Source organism: Haliaeetus albicilla, chromosome 20 (assembly GCF_947461875.1).
Source record: "Haliaeetus albicilla chromosome 20, bHalAlb1.1, whole genome shotgun sequence".
NCBI lineage: Eukaryota > Metazoa > Chordata > Aves > Accipitriformes > Accipitridae > Haliaeetus > Haliaeetus albicilla.
Genome location: NC_091502.1, coordinates 17,008,552 through 17,028,842, shown reverse-complemented (window position 1 = coordinate 17,028,842; position 20,291 = coordinate 17,008,552). Strand labels below are relative to the sequence as shown.

General features: G+C 42.3%; 1 protein-coding gene across 1 annotated transcript in view; it reads left to right on the top strand.

Moving 5' to 3' along the window:
• The first annotated feature begins 7,251 nt into the window (after positions 1 to 7,251).
• Positions 7,252 to 20,291, top strand: part of CEP295 (centrosomal protein 295) — a 74,875-nt gene continuing 61,835 nt past the window's right edge. The window contains exons 1-2 of the mRNA XM_069808387.1: positions 7,252 to 7,650; positions 8,255 to 8,335. The gene's annotated coding sequence lies outside the window, so the exon portion shown is untranslated. The remainder of the gene's footprint in view (positions 7,651 to 8,254; positions 8,336 to 20,291) is intronic.

Genomic DNA, 20,291 nt, shown 5'->3' with positions numbered 1-20,291 from the left:
TGTTGGAGATTATTGTACAATGAGTTAACATGCTAAATAAATTATCAACAGAAAAAAGTCAGCTTCAACTTTTAGAAATGTAAAAGACTTAGAAATAGTTCAGGCAATCAGATTTCAGAGCAAATCTCACTTTTACAGACACTGTTTCCTATCCTGTTAAATATTTCTCTTACCACTGTGGGAAAGACTTGAACAATAGGGGGAAACTGTCTAAGGCTTGCTCTGCAGACTGAAATAATCTCAATTCAGCAGCAAGAACCAGCATCAAGACTTCTGAGTAACGGTATCAAACCCAAACATCTAGGCAAGAAGTTGTCATGCACCCCTTTCCTCCATGCTGAAGCCTGTAACCACAAGTAACTCCAAGTCTCCAAGCCTTCAAACATACTTCACAGATTATAATAGTATAACTACAAGCCACTCCTTTAAACAGTTATCAATTCAGTAAACTTGAGTTTTTCTGATGCTATGCAGCATCCCTACCTAAACCCCTCAAGCCTATTAAGACAGATGTTTATCCTTCAGTTTCTGTCCTAAACTATGCTAGAGTTTAACTGTATGCTCCCCATCCCAAGTAGGCTGCACCATGACGGTGGGTGTGGTGGGTTGATGGCAAGACCCAGCACAGTAAGTGTATTGATTTCTAAGCAGACCTAAGTTTGCAAAACCAAACAACTACAGGTGAATTCCCTGAGCCTTTTTGCGGCATGACTGCAGGCTCAGAGGCATATTTTATACTGGCACCAGTAAGGTCTAGTAAAAGGCTCTGGGATCTTGAATCTTACTTGTATGACAGCCATGTACCTAAGCTATGTTTGAGGGTGCACTTTTGTAACTAAAAGCTGCGTGCTGCAGCTTCACCTGAACAATTCCTTATTTTTGTTACCCTTCTAGTTGGGTGTCAAAGTCAAGCATGAGATCTTTCATGATGCAACAACACTATATAAAGTGTAAGATGCTATTGACATCCAACTCCAGTAAGCAGCCATGCTAGGACAAACATTTTAGAGGCAAAGCACTTCAGTGAGTTTTAATAACAGATTTATACAGCACACCTCCTCTCCAGGCCTGATACTAAGCACTACCACAGCCAGAGAACTCCTTTGCAAACACACAGACAAAGCCAAGGTGTCAAATAAAAACAAACTAACACTGGGTGAAAAAGCAGTGAGACCAATTTATAAACAGAAAGCAGTCTGAGAAGGAGACTGATATACACCCTGAGGTTTGGTACATCCAAATCACGATTATCCATACCTCCAGCATGATACAAGGCCCAAAATCAACATGGCCTGAACACAAGGTTTTTATATTTAGCAATTAATAAGGCTCAAGGAGCCTTATTAAAGACCCTTATCAAAGAGCCCATCTGAAGGCAGGTAGTACGTCGAGCATTAAAGCCCCCCCAGCCACCTGCTCCGATTTCATTTTTTTCCAAGTTTACAATTAAGCAGCCACGGCTCTTCAACTACAACCATAGCATATCTTTAGTCTTAATACATTTTTTTAGAGTTGCCTACGGCAGAAAAAAAAATAAAATAAAAAAATCACAGCTACACAAGTGCTTGTAAATAAAAGTACCAAGCCAATACACAACCCCAATCGAAATGGACTGGGTTTGTTACTGCCAGAGTCTAAGGGGTGCCCATATAAGTAAACATAAGGCCACATAATTCTGCACTGCCCCCAACCCACCAGCTCATTTCAGCCTAGAGAAGTCATTTGTGCCTGCAGCAGGGCAGGCCACATTTCTACTCTTCATGTGACGAAGACACAAACACATTGGTTTAGGCAGGAACAGCTTTTGCACTGATGCTGCTCTTTATTTTCCACTCTTTTTGTGAAATACAGAGACAATTTCTGAGCAAAGCCTTTGGGGAAAGAGCTTTACTCAAAATCACTAGTCCTCTGTCTAGCACAATAAGAGCAGAGAATGCAAATTAGTTTCAATAAAAGCAGCTGGCAATCAATAAGAAAGGGCTGGTCTCCAAGAGCAAAACTGGTTCCTCTAAGGATAAGAGTTAAAAAGGGAAAAATATAAGAAGATGAATAAAGGAAGAACAAATGTAAACAACATGGGGGGGTGCACAGAAGGAGAAAAATCTAACGATGCAATTAAAAAAAAAAAATCAAACTGACAAAGAACAGCTGGGGGTAAAAAGGAAAGAAAAAATACAGATAACTATAGTGCAAAGAAAAGGATCATTAGAAAGTCTAATGGAAAACATGTGCAATCCAAACAAGATAAAATAAAAATCATGAAAGGGAGCAGATAAGAGGCTAGCTGGCACTAAGGCTTAAGGCACCAGTCACGAGTTCACATTCTAGCCTGGTTCGCAGGCGTTGGTAAGTCTGATAATGAGTTTCAGCATTCCTGCTACTGCACATCTGGCCATTTCACAAAACCTTGTACACTCATCTTCTCTGACCTTCTGCCATAACGCAGAAAGTCAATACCCACCTGAATGGGCCAGCACCCACCCACTCTGCATGCAGTCAGACTCCTTTTCTAAGTCCCTCTGCCTCAGGAAGTCCACAGGCACCCGCAAATGACTGAGAAAAGCCTAGCATTAATGTTACCACCTGTTTAAAGAAAAAAAAAATTCCTCAAGATTGATGCTTTCACTGAGTCTCCCTACTATTGTGTCTAATTTTTATAAGCCAACTATAGAGAGAATACATTATAGTCACAGAAGCAGCCTTCCCTTGCAGCTGTTACAGATAGTACTTAATATAAAGGGGGAAATACAAGTATTTTGGCACTGTTAGCAACCTCCACTCAAGAGAAACCTAAAAATCAAGTGTCTTACATACTGCAAGTCAGTGTCACAAATCACTTACCCTCTGTCTTCCATCTACAAACCCAGCTCCAGTTTCTGGTTTTATCAACATCCTCCACCAAATGCTTGGTTAACATGAAACTAAGATCCCTATCTTGCCTATGTCTTTAATATTGCATATTAGCAAACAGGAAGGCAAGCAGTTACTTTGCTCACAAGCTTTGTAGCCCCAAAGAATCTCACCAGCAAACTACACAATGTAACTCCTTTGATCCCAAGGATGTAGCCCCCATCTTTATTAAAGTAGCTGCTTAATTAGTTTCTTAATTATACGAGATGGACAGTGGTGTTTTCTACACTCACATGAAGCTGCAGGGCAAAAGTCCTATCACTGCACACTATTTATTTATATTAAGTTTTCACCAGCATACTAGTGGACTAGACAGAGAAGTCTCTGCCAAGTTGCTAATATACTTAAAGTTATGCTTATACTTTCAGAACTTTAATACAGAATAATTCGATTGGGGCATGCCCTACTCTCCGAGAAATTCTTTGAGATTTCTAATGACAAAAGTGGTCAGAAACTTCTAGGCACACTGACATCTAAAAGCACAGAGCTCCCATTTTGGGGAGAGAAAGAAGTGACTAACTTTGCAACTAAAAAGGGCATACAAGAAATCAAACGAAGCAGGATGGAGAAGACAAAAAAAAAAAAACCAAACCCTGAAACTAAACTAGTGGTAGGGCAAAAGACAACAAAGAGAATATTATCACACATTCTCATCCCCCTCAAGATACAGGTGTGCCTAAAGGGCTCACAAATAGCTGATCTCTGGCTGTTTGCCACATTCAACATACAAAGCCTGCTTCCTCTATTGCCTACGGCAATTATTTTAGGGTTTGTCTTACCAAGTAAAAATCTCTCTCTCTCTCAAAAAAAAAAAAAAAAAAAAGTGGGGGGAGGCAGCCTGCACTGTTGCCGAGTTTTACATAGACACCCTCATGGCCTGCCACTGCTGCTAAGACAATCACAGCATTTTAACAGCACATTTCCCTAAGGTAGCAAGCAGTTAAGACCTTTATATACTGAAAGAGATGCCCTTCCACATTAGCCTGGCCTATTAGCCACAAACAGGATTAAGAGCTCAGCAAATCCTCACAGAGCCCACATCTGTCAACGTAACTCTTTCCCATAATGGGCAGAAAGGAAGGTAACTTCTCAGCTTTACAGAGCACTTACTGGAAAGCTGATACTGCAATAATTAAAAAAACCAAAACAAAACAAAAAGGGAGCAAGACAGAACAGCACAATCACAGAGACCCCCTCAGGATCTCTTAGCTTGAGAAAAAAATGCCACCTGGTTACAGAACTTGTGGTCTTACAGACCAGCCCTGCCATTGCTCTGGTGGCCCTGTACAGCAATCGGCCTTAGGGGGTTCTCCAGAGAAGACAACACCAAAGATCTCTTTGCGGGAAGTTTCTCCAAGCATGATAGGATTTCTATAATCAGTCAAAAAACAGAGACATCCAGATTGGCATGCAACAGAAGTTGCTACTGGACATGGACATCAATCCACCCATAGATGCTTCTTGCAGGGCATGATGGAAAAACTAATATGGAGACAGAGATAATTTTATCCTGGAGCACCTGGACCAAAGTAGTTGAATCAAGAGATGCCACATCCATTTTCTAAGGGCTCAGATGGCTTTGGGAGTAGCCGGGGCACAGCTGTAATAGTAAAAGCAAAACCCAGCCCAATTCAGCAGAGACTTAATGCTCAGTTCTATCAAACCCTGATACCACTGTAAAAGATCAATGTTTCCCTCTCTAGCGCAGTCCCCATGACACCAGTGCTACCTGCTGAATCAGGGCAGGTCTTCTGTGACTCTTCATGGATAAATTCTTTCAGCTCCTCTACACCACTGCTTCTTGGTAGCGCACACACCATTGGGACAAGCCTTGTTGGGCTTCAAAGTAACAGGCAAGGGAGAAAGATGATGGAGGAGGAAAATTTGTAACAAAAACAAACAAGAAAACTGCATGACATTACACACAAAGTACCATGGCCAAAAGATTTAGTGTATGGTCTATCTACTGTCCCATAAGCCAGCTCATATCACCTAATCAGCATGTACATCTTATACATATGCAAAAGCATTTCACTGTCTATTTAATTCATGGAAAAACACAATTAGATTTTAAAAAAACCCTGAGATTATTTTGCTAGCATACGGATATAGCAGCAATCAGCGAGGAAACAGTCCACTCTTACCGTTACTGTACACACCTCCAAAAAAGCAGCAACAAACCGCTGGTCAGCTAGGGAGCATGACTTAAGGTTGTCACCTCACACAGGGCAATTTCCACGCAAGTCTGATGCTCTAGGGTAGCTTCAAAGCTCAGGTGGTGTTCCACAGACAGGAGGTGTGCATGCGGCCACTGCTAAATATGTCTCACACAAAGCAGTTGCATCAGTCTGTGAACACCAGTCACACTGCAAAAGGGTGTTATGTGTCCTAAGGACTCCCTAGAAGGAGGGCTTTCCAATGTCCACCCTGGCAGCATCTGAAGATGCCCGGCTCTGTAAATGGCTTGTCTTTATCTCTGTATGTCTGCCAGTGCCACCCATGCTCTTCTGTATCACCCTGCTTGTGGGGTCAACAGCTGTACCAAAACCCTCTCCAGGAGCAAAATAAAGACACCTGTGCAAATCCATGCTGGAAAAAGGACTAAAGATACAGGTAGTTTCTAGAGTTTTCCACATGATAAGAGATATTTGATGGCTGCACTCAGAATTCCTGTTGGTAGATGTCCCTTTTACTTTTCCCACAAAGCATGAGGGAAAGCAGCAGCTAAGATTGCTGTGACAAGGAGCAGTTCATTTATCTGAAAAGATCAGTGAAATTTCTACCTACAAAGGTTAAGAACAGTCTAAAATCAGCTTTCTTCTTAACTTCAGCCTAGGAGGTCTGTGTGTTATAAATAGGCCACTAAAAGCCAGTTAAGAGAGAGAGGGAGAGCAAAAAGTTATTAAAAATGTACTAATGAGAAACTCATTTTACTTTTTTTAACAGGCATCAGGGAATTCCTGCAAGACTCCTGGTTCATTTAAAGGAGGAAATTTTTAACAAAGCTAAAAATAACTGCCAATCACATTTTCAAAATTGAGAGAAACGTGGAAACCCTAGGAGGTCTCAGCCCAGCGTGGTACCACACAGACCGATAAAAAAGCTTAAACAGATTGTAGGCAGGATGGGGACCCCAGAACGGAAATCTCTGTGACATGAGAACATTTATTTTCTCTACTGCTTTAAAAGAAGGTTTGAGCCATAACCCGTTTAGAAATATAACAGAAAACATTTTTTTTTTAAGTAACCAACAATAAGGAGAACCAAAAAGCTACAAACCTAACTCACGTCAGCACATCTCAGGGACAAAACACACAGAAACGAAGGCACGGTGCTTAAAGAAGAGACAAAAGCCACATTTTTACATTCAGAACGGATTATCAGGATTTTTTCCCGGGTCACCTTTTAATGCTTTCCTGAGATTTTTGTCAATAGGCTGCTTAAACACTGGTCTCAGTCGTTTCTCAGCACAATCGTCCTCGCGACCAGGGAACCGAAATTAAGGAGAAAAAAAAAAAAAAAGGCGAGAACACAAAACCTGAAAGTCTTCTGCGAGTCTTTTTAAGAGTTATTTTCCTCACCAATCTCCCAGCAGAGCTTCTCGGGGGCTGCGATCCAAGCCCAACGGCGTGGCCCGGCGGCGCGCCTCCCGCTCCGCTCAACCGGCGGCACACCTGAGCTCCCCGCCCGCAGCGGCGGGACCGCCGCCGCCCGGGCCTCCCCCGCGCCGGGGTCTCTACCGGAGGCGGTTTCGTTTCAGGGCTGGGAGCCAGCCGCCAGCCGGGCCGCCCCGCCGACAGACGCCGGCAGGGCGCCCCGAGCCGCCCGCGGCCGCCCCTCGGCCACACACGCTGAGGCGGCGGCTCTCCCACGCTCGCCTCCCGGCTCTCCGCCGCGGCACCCAGCCCGCACAGCCGCTTTTAAAACTTTCCGGTTCTGACCGCGTCGCCCCGGCCGCCGGACCCCGGGCCGCTCCCGCTGCCCGGGGAAGGAGCGCTCGGAGCCGAAGTCCGCAGGAAGTTGGCCCGCCCGGGAGCCGAGTCCGCTGCCCCGCCGCTCCCCCCGGGGACACCGCGGGCTCGACCCGCGCCTCCTCAGCGCTGCCCGCCGCCCCCTTCCCACCGCCTCCGGCACCCCGCGGCCGCCCCCGCCGCCCCGCCGGCCTCCCCCGGGACAGCGGGCGGGAGCGGGCCAGCGCGCCCTTACTTGGAGTTGCGCTCACCCGAGGGACGGGGAAGGGACGGGCAGCGGCGGGAGAGGGGCAGAGTCCGAGCTGGCCGCCGGCAACTTCCCCGCTCCGCCACACGTGGGACCGAGGCGCGGGCTGGCTTCCCTCGCCGCTCGGCGCAGAGGACGTGGCAGCTCCCTCCCCGGCCGCGCCGCGCCGAGCCCAGCCGAGAGCCGGAGGCTCCTCCCGGCCCCGCTCTGGCGGAATGCGGGGCGCCCTCTGCCGCACGCCGAGGGACCCGCTGCCCCCGAGCCTCGCCCCGGTCCCGCCAAGCCGCGGCTGCGCTGCCGGCGCTGAGGGGACGCGGGCCGCCCCCGCTCCTGCGGCGGCGCGGGGCGCTGAGGGGAGCTTCAGCCGCAAGGGCGGGAAGCTGAGGGGCGGGAAGCTGAGGGACGAGGCGCGGCCGGTGGTCGCCGCCGCCCCTCAGCGCCCGCCGCGGCGGGCGGGAAGCCGGCGACGCGCAGCGGGGTTGAGGAGTGCTCCGCCCGAAGGGAAGCCCCGGGTGAAGCGGGGTGAGTTATACCCGACCCCCCGCTCCCGCCTCGGACCTCGCAGGTGTCCCCCCGCTGGCTGTGTGGGACGGGAGCGCCGGAGGGGGTGGGAGAGGCAGGTGTGGAAACCGTTGGCGCAAAGCTCGCAGGGTGCTCCACGGAAAGCGTTGCTCCCAGTCACGCGGCGTGGCATTTATTGGCGGGTGAGAAAAGGAGAATGCCGAAACAGGTGAAATCACAACAGCGGTTGCTTTCCTGCGTATCAGCAGGGTGGAAGCGCTTGTCGAGTTGATCAAACTCTGTGACAGTGGGCCTAAAATAGAAATGGAGAGCGGCCTCCGTACCCTCCAGGAGCAGGGGCTGACTGGGGACAGCGGGAGGACTTAAATTTGCCGAGGAACTCTGTCGCGCCCAGCCCGACCTGCTGTTGCCTCTGTACCAGCAGGACCCCCAGACGCCTGTAGCTGCTTCCCAGTTTCCACGGTTCAGGCTGGCTCCACCACAGAGATACTCTTCTTTCTTACTGAGGAGAAGAGACCTCTCACCGCGTTCCTAAACAAACAGTAGCTGTAACTGGTTGAAAATAAAAGACCTCAGACATCTATTTGCATTTCCTTCTTTTCAGGATTACACATTTTGAAAATAAAAGACATTACCTGGGCTTCGTGGTTGCAGAGCGCCTGACACGGAGGTTTTCGCTGAAAAGGTCAGTTGGAAGGAATCTCGCCCTTCTTCCAGGTTAATAACAGCTACAAAACTCTTCCCAAGCTTAATGGTGTTGTCCTTTTCCTCATGCCTTTCTTAAAGTATTTCCTATAAGAGTGTTCATGTCAGGCACCTTAGTGTAACCTTAATATACCTTCTAATTGAGTGATATTAGACTGTCGTGTTGTTACCTCCTATTGCTCTTCTTTCTGCTGAAAACATCCATTTCTTCCAGTACCGGGCAGGTTTTTAATCTCGCAGTGCACTGCCAATTTGAGGTTAGAATCTGACTTTGAAGTTGTAAAGAAGTGCTGTTGCTGATGTTCAAATAACGCTGAACCGCTTAGGGCTAAAGCAGAGAAGAAATAAAATTGTGTTTTTCTAAAACATCACTTGCACTGTGGTTATCTCAAAGGGCTTTATGAAGTAATGTCAAGTAAAAGAGCACCTTTAAGCATAGCAGCCATTCTGTGCACAAACATACCTTTGAACATAGAAATTTTTGGCGTTAGAGCTATCTATACTCATTTAGTAGGGCTATTATGTATGTTTAACGATCACCTGCAATGCCATGAGAAATATCCAGTAATGGTCACCGCTTAAAACCATTAACAAAAGATAAAGTATGTGTATATATTAACTTCCTCCTTGGGCTGACTCTAGGTAAGAAAACGCAGCCCAGTAGATTTAAGGTTAAAGTGAATGTGTGAATCTTTGCTACATATTCCAGTAAAGCTGTTACACTTATAAAGTACATACTTTGTTGGTTATTAAGTTACATATGTATACTAGGGTACTCTAACAACAAACTGTACCTGAACTCAAGTTTGAGCAATAGATCTGTCTAATGCTGGCTGGCATACAGTTAATTGCTACTGTAATCACTCTAGCTTCAGCAATGCTCTAGCAACAGGACATTACCATTTGCGAAACACACATTCATTTCTAAGCTTTAAGCAGAAGGCAATACGTGAACCATATAGGATTTTCCAATCTGCATCTGTCCAGAATAGATATGATTAAGTGCATTTTTGTTTAGCTATTGATTTATTCACCTGGCTTCCTCAAATGTCAGATATATGTATGGTTTTTGTCCAAGAAAAATAGGGCTGTTTGGAGTATTGATTGCAGCAGTGGAGTCTGCAGTACAGCTCAGTAAAAGGTTCGGTTCACATTTTAAGACATTGCACTGTTCTTTAATAAACCTGCACATCCTTTGGATGCAGATGTAAAAATCTGCTGCCAGGATTATATTATAATCTTTATTATTTTATTTTTAATCTAGAAAAGAAGTCTTTTCAGGTTGAACTATCAGTGTGCAGTGATCTCCCCTTAAACCTGCTCAGAATTTATAGATTTTTTTAGTAGTACCGTAAAAGGATGAGAAATGCTATTATCAAATTCAGTATTTTTTCGTTTTGTTGTATCCTACTTCTGTGATAGTAGCAGCTTAGTCTTTTAATAAATACATATGTTTTTACATATATGCATGTACGGAGGGAGAGAAAGAGAAAAAATCACACATAAACAGTAATTGAAGTGCAGTAACTGTGGTTGTAGTTACAAGTTCAAATACAAAATGTAACTGTATGGGTGCATATATATATATACACACACCAAGGAGAATTTTTTCCTTCTCTGAGAACTTACAGTGGCAAAACCTTCCAGATGATATCTCTCCCAACTGGCAAAATATTTCCTGATAATAAGAGACAAATGTTGCTTGCCAAGGCTCTTTGGATTTGTGATTTTCACAAACTCCAGCACTTCTGGACTTCTTTTTCTCTGAAGGGTGCCAGAGCCACAGCACTCTTACAGCAAATACTTCCCACTTCTATGCCGTTCCACTTCTGGGTTTTGCTGGTGTCTTTACCTCTCAAGAACTCCTTTGCCTTTGATTTCTTTGTGGTTCCACACTTTCTTCAGATTTACTCTGGGCTCTTGTTTTCCTTACTCTCTGCTCGTACCATATTCCTGTGGGACCTCCCCTGAATTGCATCATCACAGTCATCTTTCTCTCATGTTAAATAGAGAGATTTAACATGGAAATCTCCCATACAGTTACCTGAAACACTTGAGCTAGGTGATATACATCTGTCAAGTTTTGAATGGGAGGGATGTGCCATGGAAGTGCCTATTTATCTTTTACTGACTACAAAAAGTACATAAGGAAGTAGATCAGATTTAGACATTTAAAGCAGGGTGAAATGAATTCCTTCTTAGGAGACTTCTCTGTTGGCAGTGAAGTCAAAGACAAACTCTGAGTAATTTCAATACTGAATTTTTTTGTTGTGGTAACAACGGTACCTGAGGTGATGGGTAACGAATGCCGCCTTTTCTAGCTCAGCAGCTACCTGAGAACACAATTGACCATTAGTTATTGCTGTCTGAAAGTAGTTCGGTAGTCTCTGAAAAATGAGAAATCCACCTGGCTCTTAATCTGTATTCTCAGGGATGACTTCATGATAGATTTCACTCACTGAACTGTCTCAAAGACTATAGTACTCTTTCTCTTCTGGAGAGGAGATCTTTGGAGCTCAATCTAACTGTGGTAGAACAAGTGTATCAAAGAGATGCTTTAAGGAGTGAATCATCTGTGAACTGGAAGTACCTATGTGGGGAACAAGATTTCAGGAACAGACTCTTCAGGCTCCGAGATTAAAAAAAAAAGTGTTGAGCTTTAACAAAAGTTAAAGCTCAACATATTCACACTAAGAATGAGATTTAAAACATGCAAGCAAATAAATAGGGAGAGTAATACATCCAGTATGACTTGAAAAGTGTCAGTACTGGTAATGTCTAAATTGAGACAGGATGCTTTCCTTAAAAAATTGCTGCAGTTCACACAAGAATTGAGCCCAGAAATTGTGATGACCTCTCTATATACAGAAAGTCGGAGTAAATTATCACAGTGCTTTCTTCTGACTTTACAAACTATGGGATAAGTTCTTCAAACAGAAATCCAGTCCATATTGACAAGGTAAAAGAAGTGGTTTGCACTGTCACCATCCTGCAGAATTCTTTTTTTCCTGAACTCTGGATAACAGTTCCACAATCACAACGGTTTGCTCAGTGTAGAGCCTAAAATAACCTTTAGAAGAAAATATGAATTGTGATAGAAAACAAAAGACTGGATTCATCTGCTGCTATTAACTTGGTATAGCTCCACTGAAGTCAGTGAAATTATATTGATTTACAAAAGGAGAAATTCTGATCTATGAACATTTGAAGCTAAGACTAAAACACGCTAAGACACTATCCTTCTCCCCTAGCACTCCAGTCTACAGCGGGACTGTTGGACTTCAGAATTCCTTTTTCAGCAGGACATGATGCGTAATATTCTGAAACGTATTATAGAAATGTGACATCACCAGAACTTTGGTTCATCTTATCTGAAAAGCGTAAGAATATTTATTATTCAGAAACTTCTGACAGATGATTTACATTTTCTGTGTTGGTTACAATACAATAACTACTATATTTTGCAGGCTAATTCTGTAGTGCACGTTTAGTCTTTTTACATTTCATTCACTGTCACAAGTGATCAAATGACAGATAAAAAATTTACTTGATAATAATTGAGTATGTCATCTGCTTTCAAAGGCTCACAGTTCCAAAGCTGAGAAAGAATGAAACAGGAGAAATGTATAGTGTTACATTATACTTTATCTTTCAGGTAGCTAAATATTGTGACTAAAAGTCAGATTAGACAGTTACATCTGTACCATGTTTTACAGAAGTGGAAAGATAAGTCACGGATGTTGACAAAGCTTTCTTCAGTACAGACTACTGATACAAATGCTTTAGTAGATCTGCTTATAATTTTTCATGCTGTCTCCTTTTTTGGCACTGAACTATATGAAATTTACAAAAGCAACACTTGCAGCTCTCTAAATCACAACCATTCTGAAAGTTGATGTCTACGTATAACATTTTCACATTTAATCATCATAAATACATTAACAGTTATGTGACTTACGGTGAATCCCTGAAGATGTACACTTGAAAAAAGATTATTTTTTTTTTTGCTTCAAGATGTCTTTCTCTCTGAAGAACCTGTCATACCAGCAAGACTTTCAAAATCTGCACTATAAACACCATGGTGTAGTGCTGAGCAACTTCCTGCAAGTTACTAAGTGCTTTCAACTCCTATTGATCTTTTAGGAATTGAAGGAAGTTGACTATTTACAGGAATAGCTGAGACTTTTAAAGAATCAAGTGCAAACTAATTCAATTAGCTTACACATTGTAGTTACTTTTAGGTATAGTTTGCCGTTTTCTATTTTTTCTTCTTGACATAAAAATATACTTAACTGGCAAACACCTACTGTCACTTCCTTTAAGATTCTCACACCAGCCATCAACTTCTGTTGCTGTTGGTGTTATCTTCAGTGTTACAGGACAAAATGTTTTGGGGAAACTTAAGTGTAAAAAGCTTTTAGTTTTAAAAGTGAACGTGCAGTTCCATGACTTTCATCAGATAATTTGCCTCCTTTATGTATATAAACATACTAATGCTGTGAGCTCTTTTATATTTTTCCTAAATCGTAACAGCCAGATATCCAAATGGCTGATTTGGTTGTGGAATTTTCTCTAAACAATCAGCCTAATTCTAGACCGGAGCTGTTGACTGCTCAATGATCTGTTGAAAGATCCAGTAGCATTTGGCACGTAGATACTGTTTACAGCATGTCCTTTATTCTTTCTGGCACATAACAGAGCCTTCTGCTTCCTCCTGCTTCCCTGATGATCACCTTATAGTGACTGGGGAAGTAAAATAATATAATTAAAGGGAGTGTAGGTATCTCCAGATAACATTAGAAAATCACATAGCAGTTATTAGCCAGCTTTGTGCTTAGCATGTTTAACAGAGAGATGGGTCCTGTGCTTTTTTGACATAGATGTCACTATAATTCTTTGTGATGGGCCTTCACATTTGATGACATTGCAAAATCCAAAAGCTTTAAGTCAGAGTGGGATAGATTCAACCTTGAAATAAAATGCAATCTGTGAGAATAAATAAACAGTAGGGTGCCTTAACAAGGACGCGGTAAATCCTTCTAACTTTTAAAAGTAGGAGTTAATATCTTTTTACAAAATATGCATTAATCATCTGGAAAAAAATTACAGCCTGTGTGCTGAGGTTATGGGCCTGCGACATTGCAGTTCCTTTTGGTCTCAGGAACTATGAACCTGTGAGGCATTTGCTTTCTTTGTGGGTCATGGCATAGTGAGAAGAGTTGTGTCTGTAGTCCTTGCTTTGCTCATAGTACTTGCAGTGCTGTGTTAGGCCAATGTCTGTAATTAAATCTCATCTCTCAGGACTTCAGATGATCTCCTGAGGTGATTAGGAAGTGTTCTCTTCCTTGCCCCCTCACTTGCCTGGGCAGAACTGGACAGATGTACTTTTATTTATCTTTTCTCCCACCAAAACCATCAAAAGTGAGGTGCTGGATTGCGCGGACTGGTGGCTAGAGAGGGTGAAGATTTCAGACTGGCTGGCTGGGATGTCTTGTTCACAAGCCAGCTTTGGGCCTGGGAAGAGAGATCAGTCAGGCTTGGACCATAAGGTGGACATATGTGTTTATGTGAGAAGGGAGGGGGTCAGGGGATTATGCTTACAATTGGGTGGGGGAGTGGAGTAGATTCTGGCTATAGATCGGCTGGTTCCAGTAATATCACTAATGATGTCACTATAAGACATTTTCATATAGAACATGATAAAAAGAGAATGTTTGGTTCCTGGCACATGGTTTGGTTTACCTGCTACTGAAAAGAAGTGTGTAACTTGACAGTAAAGACCTTCCCAACCACCACATTTCTTGGAAGCTTGGGCAGAGTCTGAGGATTATATTGTCATGCAAATTGAACTAGGCAGTAAAGACCTGTCCCTCATAAAACTATGCAAGTTTAATTCCAGCCTAAAAACCTTTTCATTTATTAATATCAAACTTCGAGATTTTAGGAGAACTGTCTTATATTAGCAGTTCTTTCTGGGCACAATTCCAAAGTCTTTCTCCACGTTGTATCCGTGGATATAATATCTAATATCATGCCTGTGGACATTCTTACGAATTCAGTCCTGTGGATCCCAGAGGCCAAGTTCATAACCTTTCTTTTTTTTCCCCAAAGGTTTTGTATTCCTAATGCAAAGATACATATTGCACTTTTTTTGCAGTGTTGCAAGAAGTGAAGGGGGGAGATACTCTTACCCCCTTCTCCTTCAGTCTAGTAACTTGCATGAGTCAGTGCTACTCAGCATGAGTAGGGACTACAGGAGCAATCTCACAAAGGTGAGGTGGGCATGAAATTCTATTTTGAAACTGGGCCCACATGGAAGCTCACAGTCAGGGGTGAGGGTATTTGAAATAGTACGTTCCTGATGGCTTCAGATTTGGAGTTCTGGTTTCGGATCTTTTTCCAGTGGAGATAAGCATGATTATGCACACTAGCAGTTTGAATAATCTCTAGTTACATTTGGATTCACTGCTATGTGTGTTTCATACTTCCTCTCATATAAAATATTAGGGATTAGTTCTCTTCACCTCCATCTATGTAGTTATTTTTTTTTCTATAAAATTCAATAACAAGAAAAAAAAATCCAATGCATTTATACTCACAGAAAACCAGTCATGCAAAGCATTCGTTTATGAAAGAGAGATGGTTACACTGAGTCAATACTAATACAATTACCTACTTGAACAAGCTCAGCTACTCTATGCATTACCTAATTCTCCCTTTTTAGATTCTTGCTGTTTTTTCTGTAATGTTCTCTTTCTGTATTCTCTTGTTCTTGTGTTTTCAAGAACCACCACTAGCTAGAAATGTAGAAGTACACACTGTTGTCATGGAAAACCCGACTTACCTATACAGATATCTTACCATCACTGTAAACAAAAACCAGATGCAAGATCTGCAAACTGTATTTATAGCTCTGAGACACAGTAGTCTGTTCGGTAGAGTTGGCTGGGAGATATGTTTTTCAGTCTGTGAAAATCTCGAAATAAGCTCTTCTCATTCCCAATGGGACAGAAGTTTTCCTTACTCTAAGGGGGACAAAAGCTTCTTCTCCTTTTTTTGAGGGGTAGGGAGAAGAGTGGGACGAGAATTGTCCCTGTTAGATTGTTAAATAAAAAGAAATTAACTTTAGATGAGTTCCTGTGTTTTACCTTAATGTTCCAAATATTTTGTTTCAATTTAAATTTCTTTTATACGAGCTTCGTCGCTAAATGGCGAACAGTGTTGAAGTGAAACATTTCTCATTTGGAGAATACTGAAAGAGGAAGATTTTCACTATTTCCTAATAGAAATTGTTTTGAAATTGATAGTTTCACATAAACCCCCCACTTCTATAAAAATGATAACTTTCCAAAGAAAATTATTTAGATTAAAAAGTGTGACTGGTCTAGTTTATCACTGATTCTTTCTTAAAGGTGAAGACTGCTTGTTTGGAGTGAGTAATTTCTGTGACCCTCTGAAATCAATGGGAATCTTCTACTAATTTCTGAAGATTGAATCAATCATTTTTGCCAAGTGTTATGTGTCAAGATCATTAAAAAAAAACCAAAACAACAACTGGAAATAGGTTTCATGTCATCTTAGAGACCTAATGAAGCTTGCCGTATCCTGACTTTGTTGCTCAGCAATGTAACAGGAGCTGATATAAATGATTGAACAATCCTCTCTGCATCCAAGGAGCATGGAGCTGCCTGGTTCTTCTCCTTTAGTTGTAGTTAGAGGAAGTTACTCCATGGCACTACACCTGTGTGGTTGCATTTGATCCAACAAAAATGTGGATTACCCTAGTGTGTTGCATTGATCACAGTTTGAAGTCACTGCAGAAGGCACTGGAATCCAATTGTGATCCACACTGGAGAAGCAAGTGGTAAAGATGCTCGTTTACCACAGCAATTCATCTCCGAGTAGTGTTATGACCAAATTTAAGTCTGTCATTGTGCATTGCCTGCCTAGCATTCAGCTTAAATTTTCAATCACATACTTAGAAAATTAAAACTCATATACTTCCTGGAGAACAGACAAGAAACCCCCTCCCCTCTCCATATGCCTACCTTAATCACTAAGTTACAAGCCATACTCTCTCAGGTCCCTGTGATTATTAATTATTCTGTGCAGAGTGCAACAGTTTCAGCAAAGGTGGCCAAGAGAGACATCCAGAGTGCTCTGTAATTTGGACGTTATGGCACTTTCATGGGAAAACAAGCTCAAACCTTTAAGGCAAAAGAAGCAACTGGGGCACTTGTGTCCTGGGCTGCATTCAAACTCTGATCCTTATCAGCAAGCTGTCAGGTAAAACACTTACCAGGAGCATCCAGCAGGCCCAGCAGAGCTTAGCCTTGAACCTAATCTAAGCAGCCTCCTAGCAGTACACTAGTCACAAGACCACTGCTGATATTAATATGCCTTCTTCTGGTGTTAATCATTATTTAGAAATAATCACTGCAGTATATTTTTTTTTTTTTTCACACAGAAGGAATGAGGGTAGAGCGTCCCTAGCGCTTGCTATGTCACAAGGGGAATGCGAAGCAGTAGCTCTTTAGGAAAGCATGCTGCTGGAAATGTACATCAGCTCAATCACTCTGCAGCTCACAACTGTGAAATGGCCTGTTTTGTCGAGCTTGTCAGCAGTGTGCATCATTCAGTTGACAACACAGAAAGCTGGGGTTGGCTCACACACAGCAATTTCCAGTTGATGAGTTGGTTCAATTGATACATTCACTTTGGGAAATAAAGTAAGAATATTCTCAGTTTGAGTGAGGCTACACTGCATGAATATCTTCCTCATTGAAAAGAGAGATGATGACTGCGTACAAGACAAGGCATGATTAGCAGGAGGGAAAAGAAAGAGAGGCAATATATCTTTTGGACAGAATTGTTTCATTCATTTTTCCTTGATCTTTTTGAAGGAGATTTTGTTTCCTTTATGGGTCATATCCGATTTGAAGCCAATAGGAATCTATGCTTCCACCCTTTCCCCTTCTCCCATATACACTGCATACACTGTACAGCTATGGGTGTAACTTAACAGTTGTGCACAGACTGTATTTCTTCTCCAAAGAGGGATCATTACTTTGTAAATACAAAATTAGAGACTCAGGAATTAATGACTCTCTTTGATAGTCAAAGAAGTGCAGCTGGACACAGGAGGGGACCGATCCTTGTAAGGTTACAGGGTACCAAGGGCAAATGCAGTCTCTAAAAGAGATTCAAAAGAACAGGAGCTATGGATCAGATACCTAGCAGTAAGCTTCACTCCATTGCTTGGATTCTGGTGCCTTCTGGAGCAAAGCAGGTTGTTTTTTGAAGTTGCATGATATAGCATTAATAAGAGCAATTCATGGTTCAGCACTGCTCTTCTAGGCAGTACTTCATCATTTTTTGGTGCAGGGAAAGAAGGAGCTCTTGGCTTTTTGAAAAAAATGTGGCATGCGCAGAAGGAATTCCTCATGGTTTATGTAGTCAGTTGCTGCTATTTTTTTCTGCTACCGGTATTCAGTCTCCTTCGTTATTGCTACATTTGCCACAGGTCTAAGCACATAATAGCAATACAGTACATGTTAGCAAAAAGATCAGAGTGGCCTCTCACTATGTAACTTGCTGCTTTAGCTGCTGCAAGAACCATTTTCTATTCCTGCTTCTGCTTAGAGGAGAATCTTTACTGAAAACCTTTAAATAAATTAAATATTCCCAGTGTGCACCATTTAGTGTCAAACTTTTCTAGTTTAAGATGATTTTTCTCCTTCCACTTTGTAAAGAGTATGTGTCATCGGTAGCCTTACAATCCTGCAGTGTTAATCAAACCATCCAAACAGTGGGCTTATTTTGTTTCTAGTATAGATACTGATCCTTAATTACCCCAGTATTGTTTTAACGACCTCAGCACATCCTTATCTGTTTTGCTGCACTTCATTTCATATTACACATTTCCAGTTGGAGACTTGACAGGAGGCAGAAGCAATCAAACCATATTGTCTGGCATAACAGTGGGGAAACTGCCATGTCTCTCATGCAAAAGATTAATAATAGACTGTGTGCTGTCTTTGTAAAACAAAAACATGTCTCGCTTAAATGCCTTAAAAGTTACATCCTGTGTGATGCTGTCAGTGTGGGGGCCCAATGTCAGACATCTAAAGGAGTTTTAATCTTTGAAGAAGAAGCTTTTTTTCCTTGTAAATCATACTGTAAGTTCCTGCTGCTGATCTTAGGGCAAGATGCTTACGTTAGACTGTTGCTGCAGATAGGAAGGGACAAACTGTTGCTGGGCAGATGAGTGTGGAAAGCTCCAAATACCTTAGGTGGAGAGGGAATAGCCTGCTATTGCCAGGCGAGGGAGCTGTTTAAGTGCAAGCTTGAATTTTAGATCCAGACATTATCTCTGGAACAGAAGGAGCCTGATTGCATTGCTGCTGCCCTAAAATACCTGTGAGAGCCAGGCACTTAATTGCTAGGTCTGACAACAGCTTGGAAAAACCTACATAGGTGCTCTCTCCCTCTTTTCTGTCTTTGATCTGAGGAGGTAGGGATATGTCCAGAATTATTAACTGGTAAAAAATAGGAGGAGTAGCAAGATTTAAGAAGAGGCAGCAAAAGGTTTTTTGGGAGTCTTACTCACAGAGCTGTTAAGAAAGACTTCAGAAATACAAGAAGTCACTCTACGGACTGATTTTTCAATCCAGGAATATAACTAATCCATATTGCATTTTCTGTGATACATCTTGTCCTAAATATCTGAATTAAAGGTAATGCAGCACAGAAACACTGGATTTTATTAATCTCACCAGAGTATAGAGAAATGGCTAAACATAAAAAAATTTGCAGGTGGTGGGGAGGAGGCGAATAGAAAGTCCTGGCGATATGCTTGCAGGGAATGTATAATCTTTACTAGAAAATTCAAAGCCTGTCTGCTTGGCGTGGATCCTAGCTGTGTAGCGGTTTGTTGAGTGATGATGGAAAGCTCACTCTACATTAATTCCTAATGGATTATTGCAAAATGTTCTGTAATGATGACGCGCTTGAGCTGTTAATTGATTATGAAATGCCTTAAGAGCTTTATGAAAAGCATAAGATACAATTATTATTGGATCATGCCACTCATTAACTTTAAAGAAAATAAATGTGCTGTAATTCCAACTGGCCTGTAAATCTCTTTTGTTTGGAAATAGATTCATGTCACCCTCCTTTTCTCTGGTAATATCAATGTCTGCTGCTTGTTCGAATGGAAGTAGTACATTCAGGGAGATTAAGGGCCTGAACCAATCTGACTGAAGTCAACTGGAGTTGTTCCCATTGACTACAGAAGGAGTTGGAGCAGTCCTCGATTGGTCTGTCCAAGTCCAAAAAAAAAAGGTCTGTGGAAGAGCACAGCTGCCACAAGACTCTCTGAAGAGAAGGAACCTGTGAAAATTCTTGTTTCTGAACTGGGAGCATTACTTTATCCTAGAAGTGTTTCAAGCTTCTAGCCATCTTTCGCATCAAAATAAATTTTGCATAAATGGTGAGATATAGGAGATTGGGACCATGTTTGCAGTGATGAAGCTGTGCATATTCATTTGGCCACTACCACTACTGCAGTACTTGTGCAAACTACTGTTTTATAGTACTTTACATTTTGTTTTGTAAAGAACTTGTAAGGTAAATCCTGTGAGTAAGCTCAACTTGGCATCATGCATTTTCCTCTGTTCCTGGTCTGTGCTTTTGAAAGCTGCAAGGACAACTAAGAGAGTGCAATTTTGAAGGAACTGAAAGCCTATACTCTTGGTTAAGCATGGGACTGATCCTGTCATGCCCCAGGATGACTTGCTGTTTTATATTATGACAAGGCTTCACTAGGAAGCAAGCTTAACAGGAGGTCGAGTGCTTTAAATGTGGGTGAATGTAACCCCAGGGTAAGTTATTCACGCTGTGGATCTGGTGATACACCAACCCTGAAAAAGAATAGT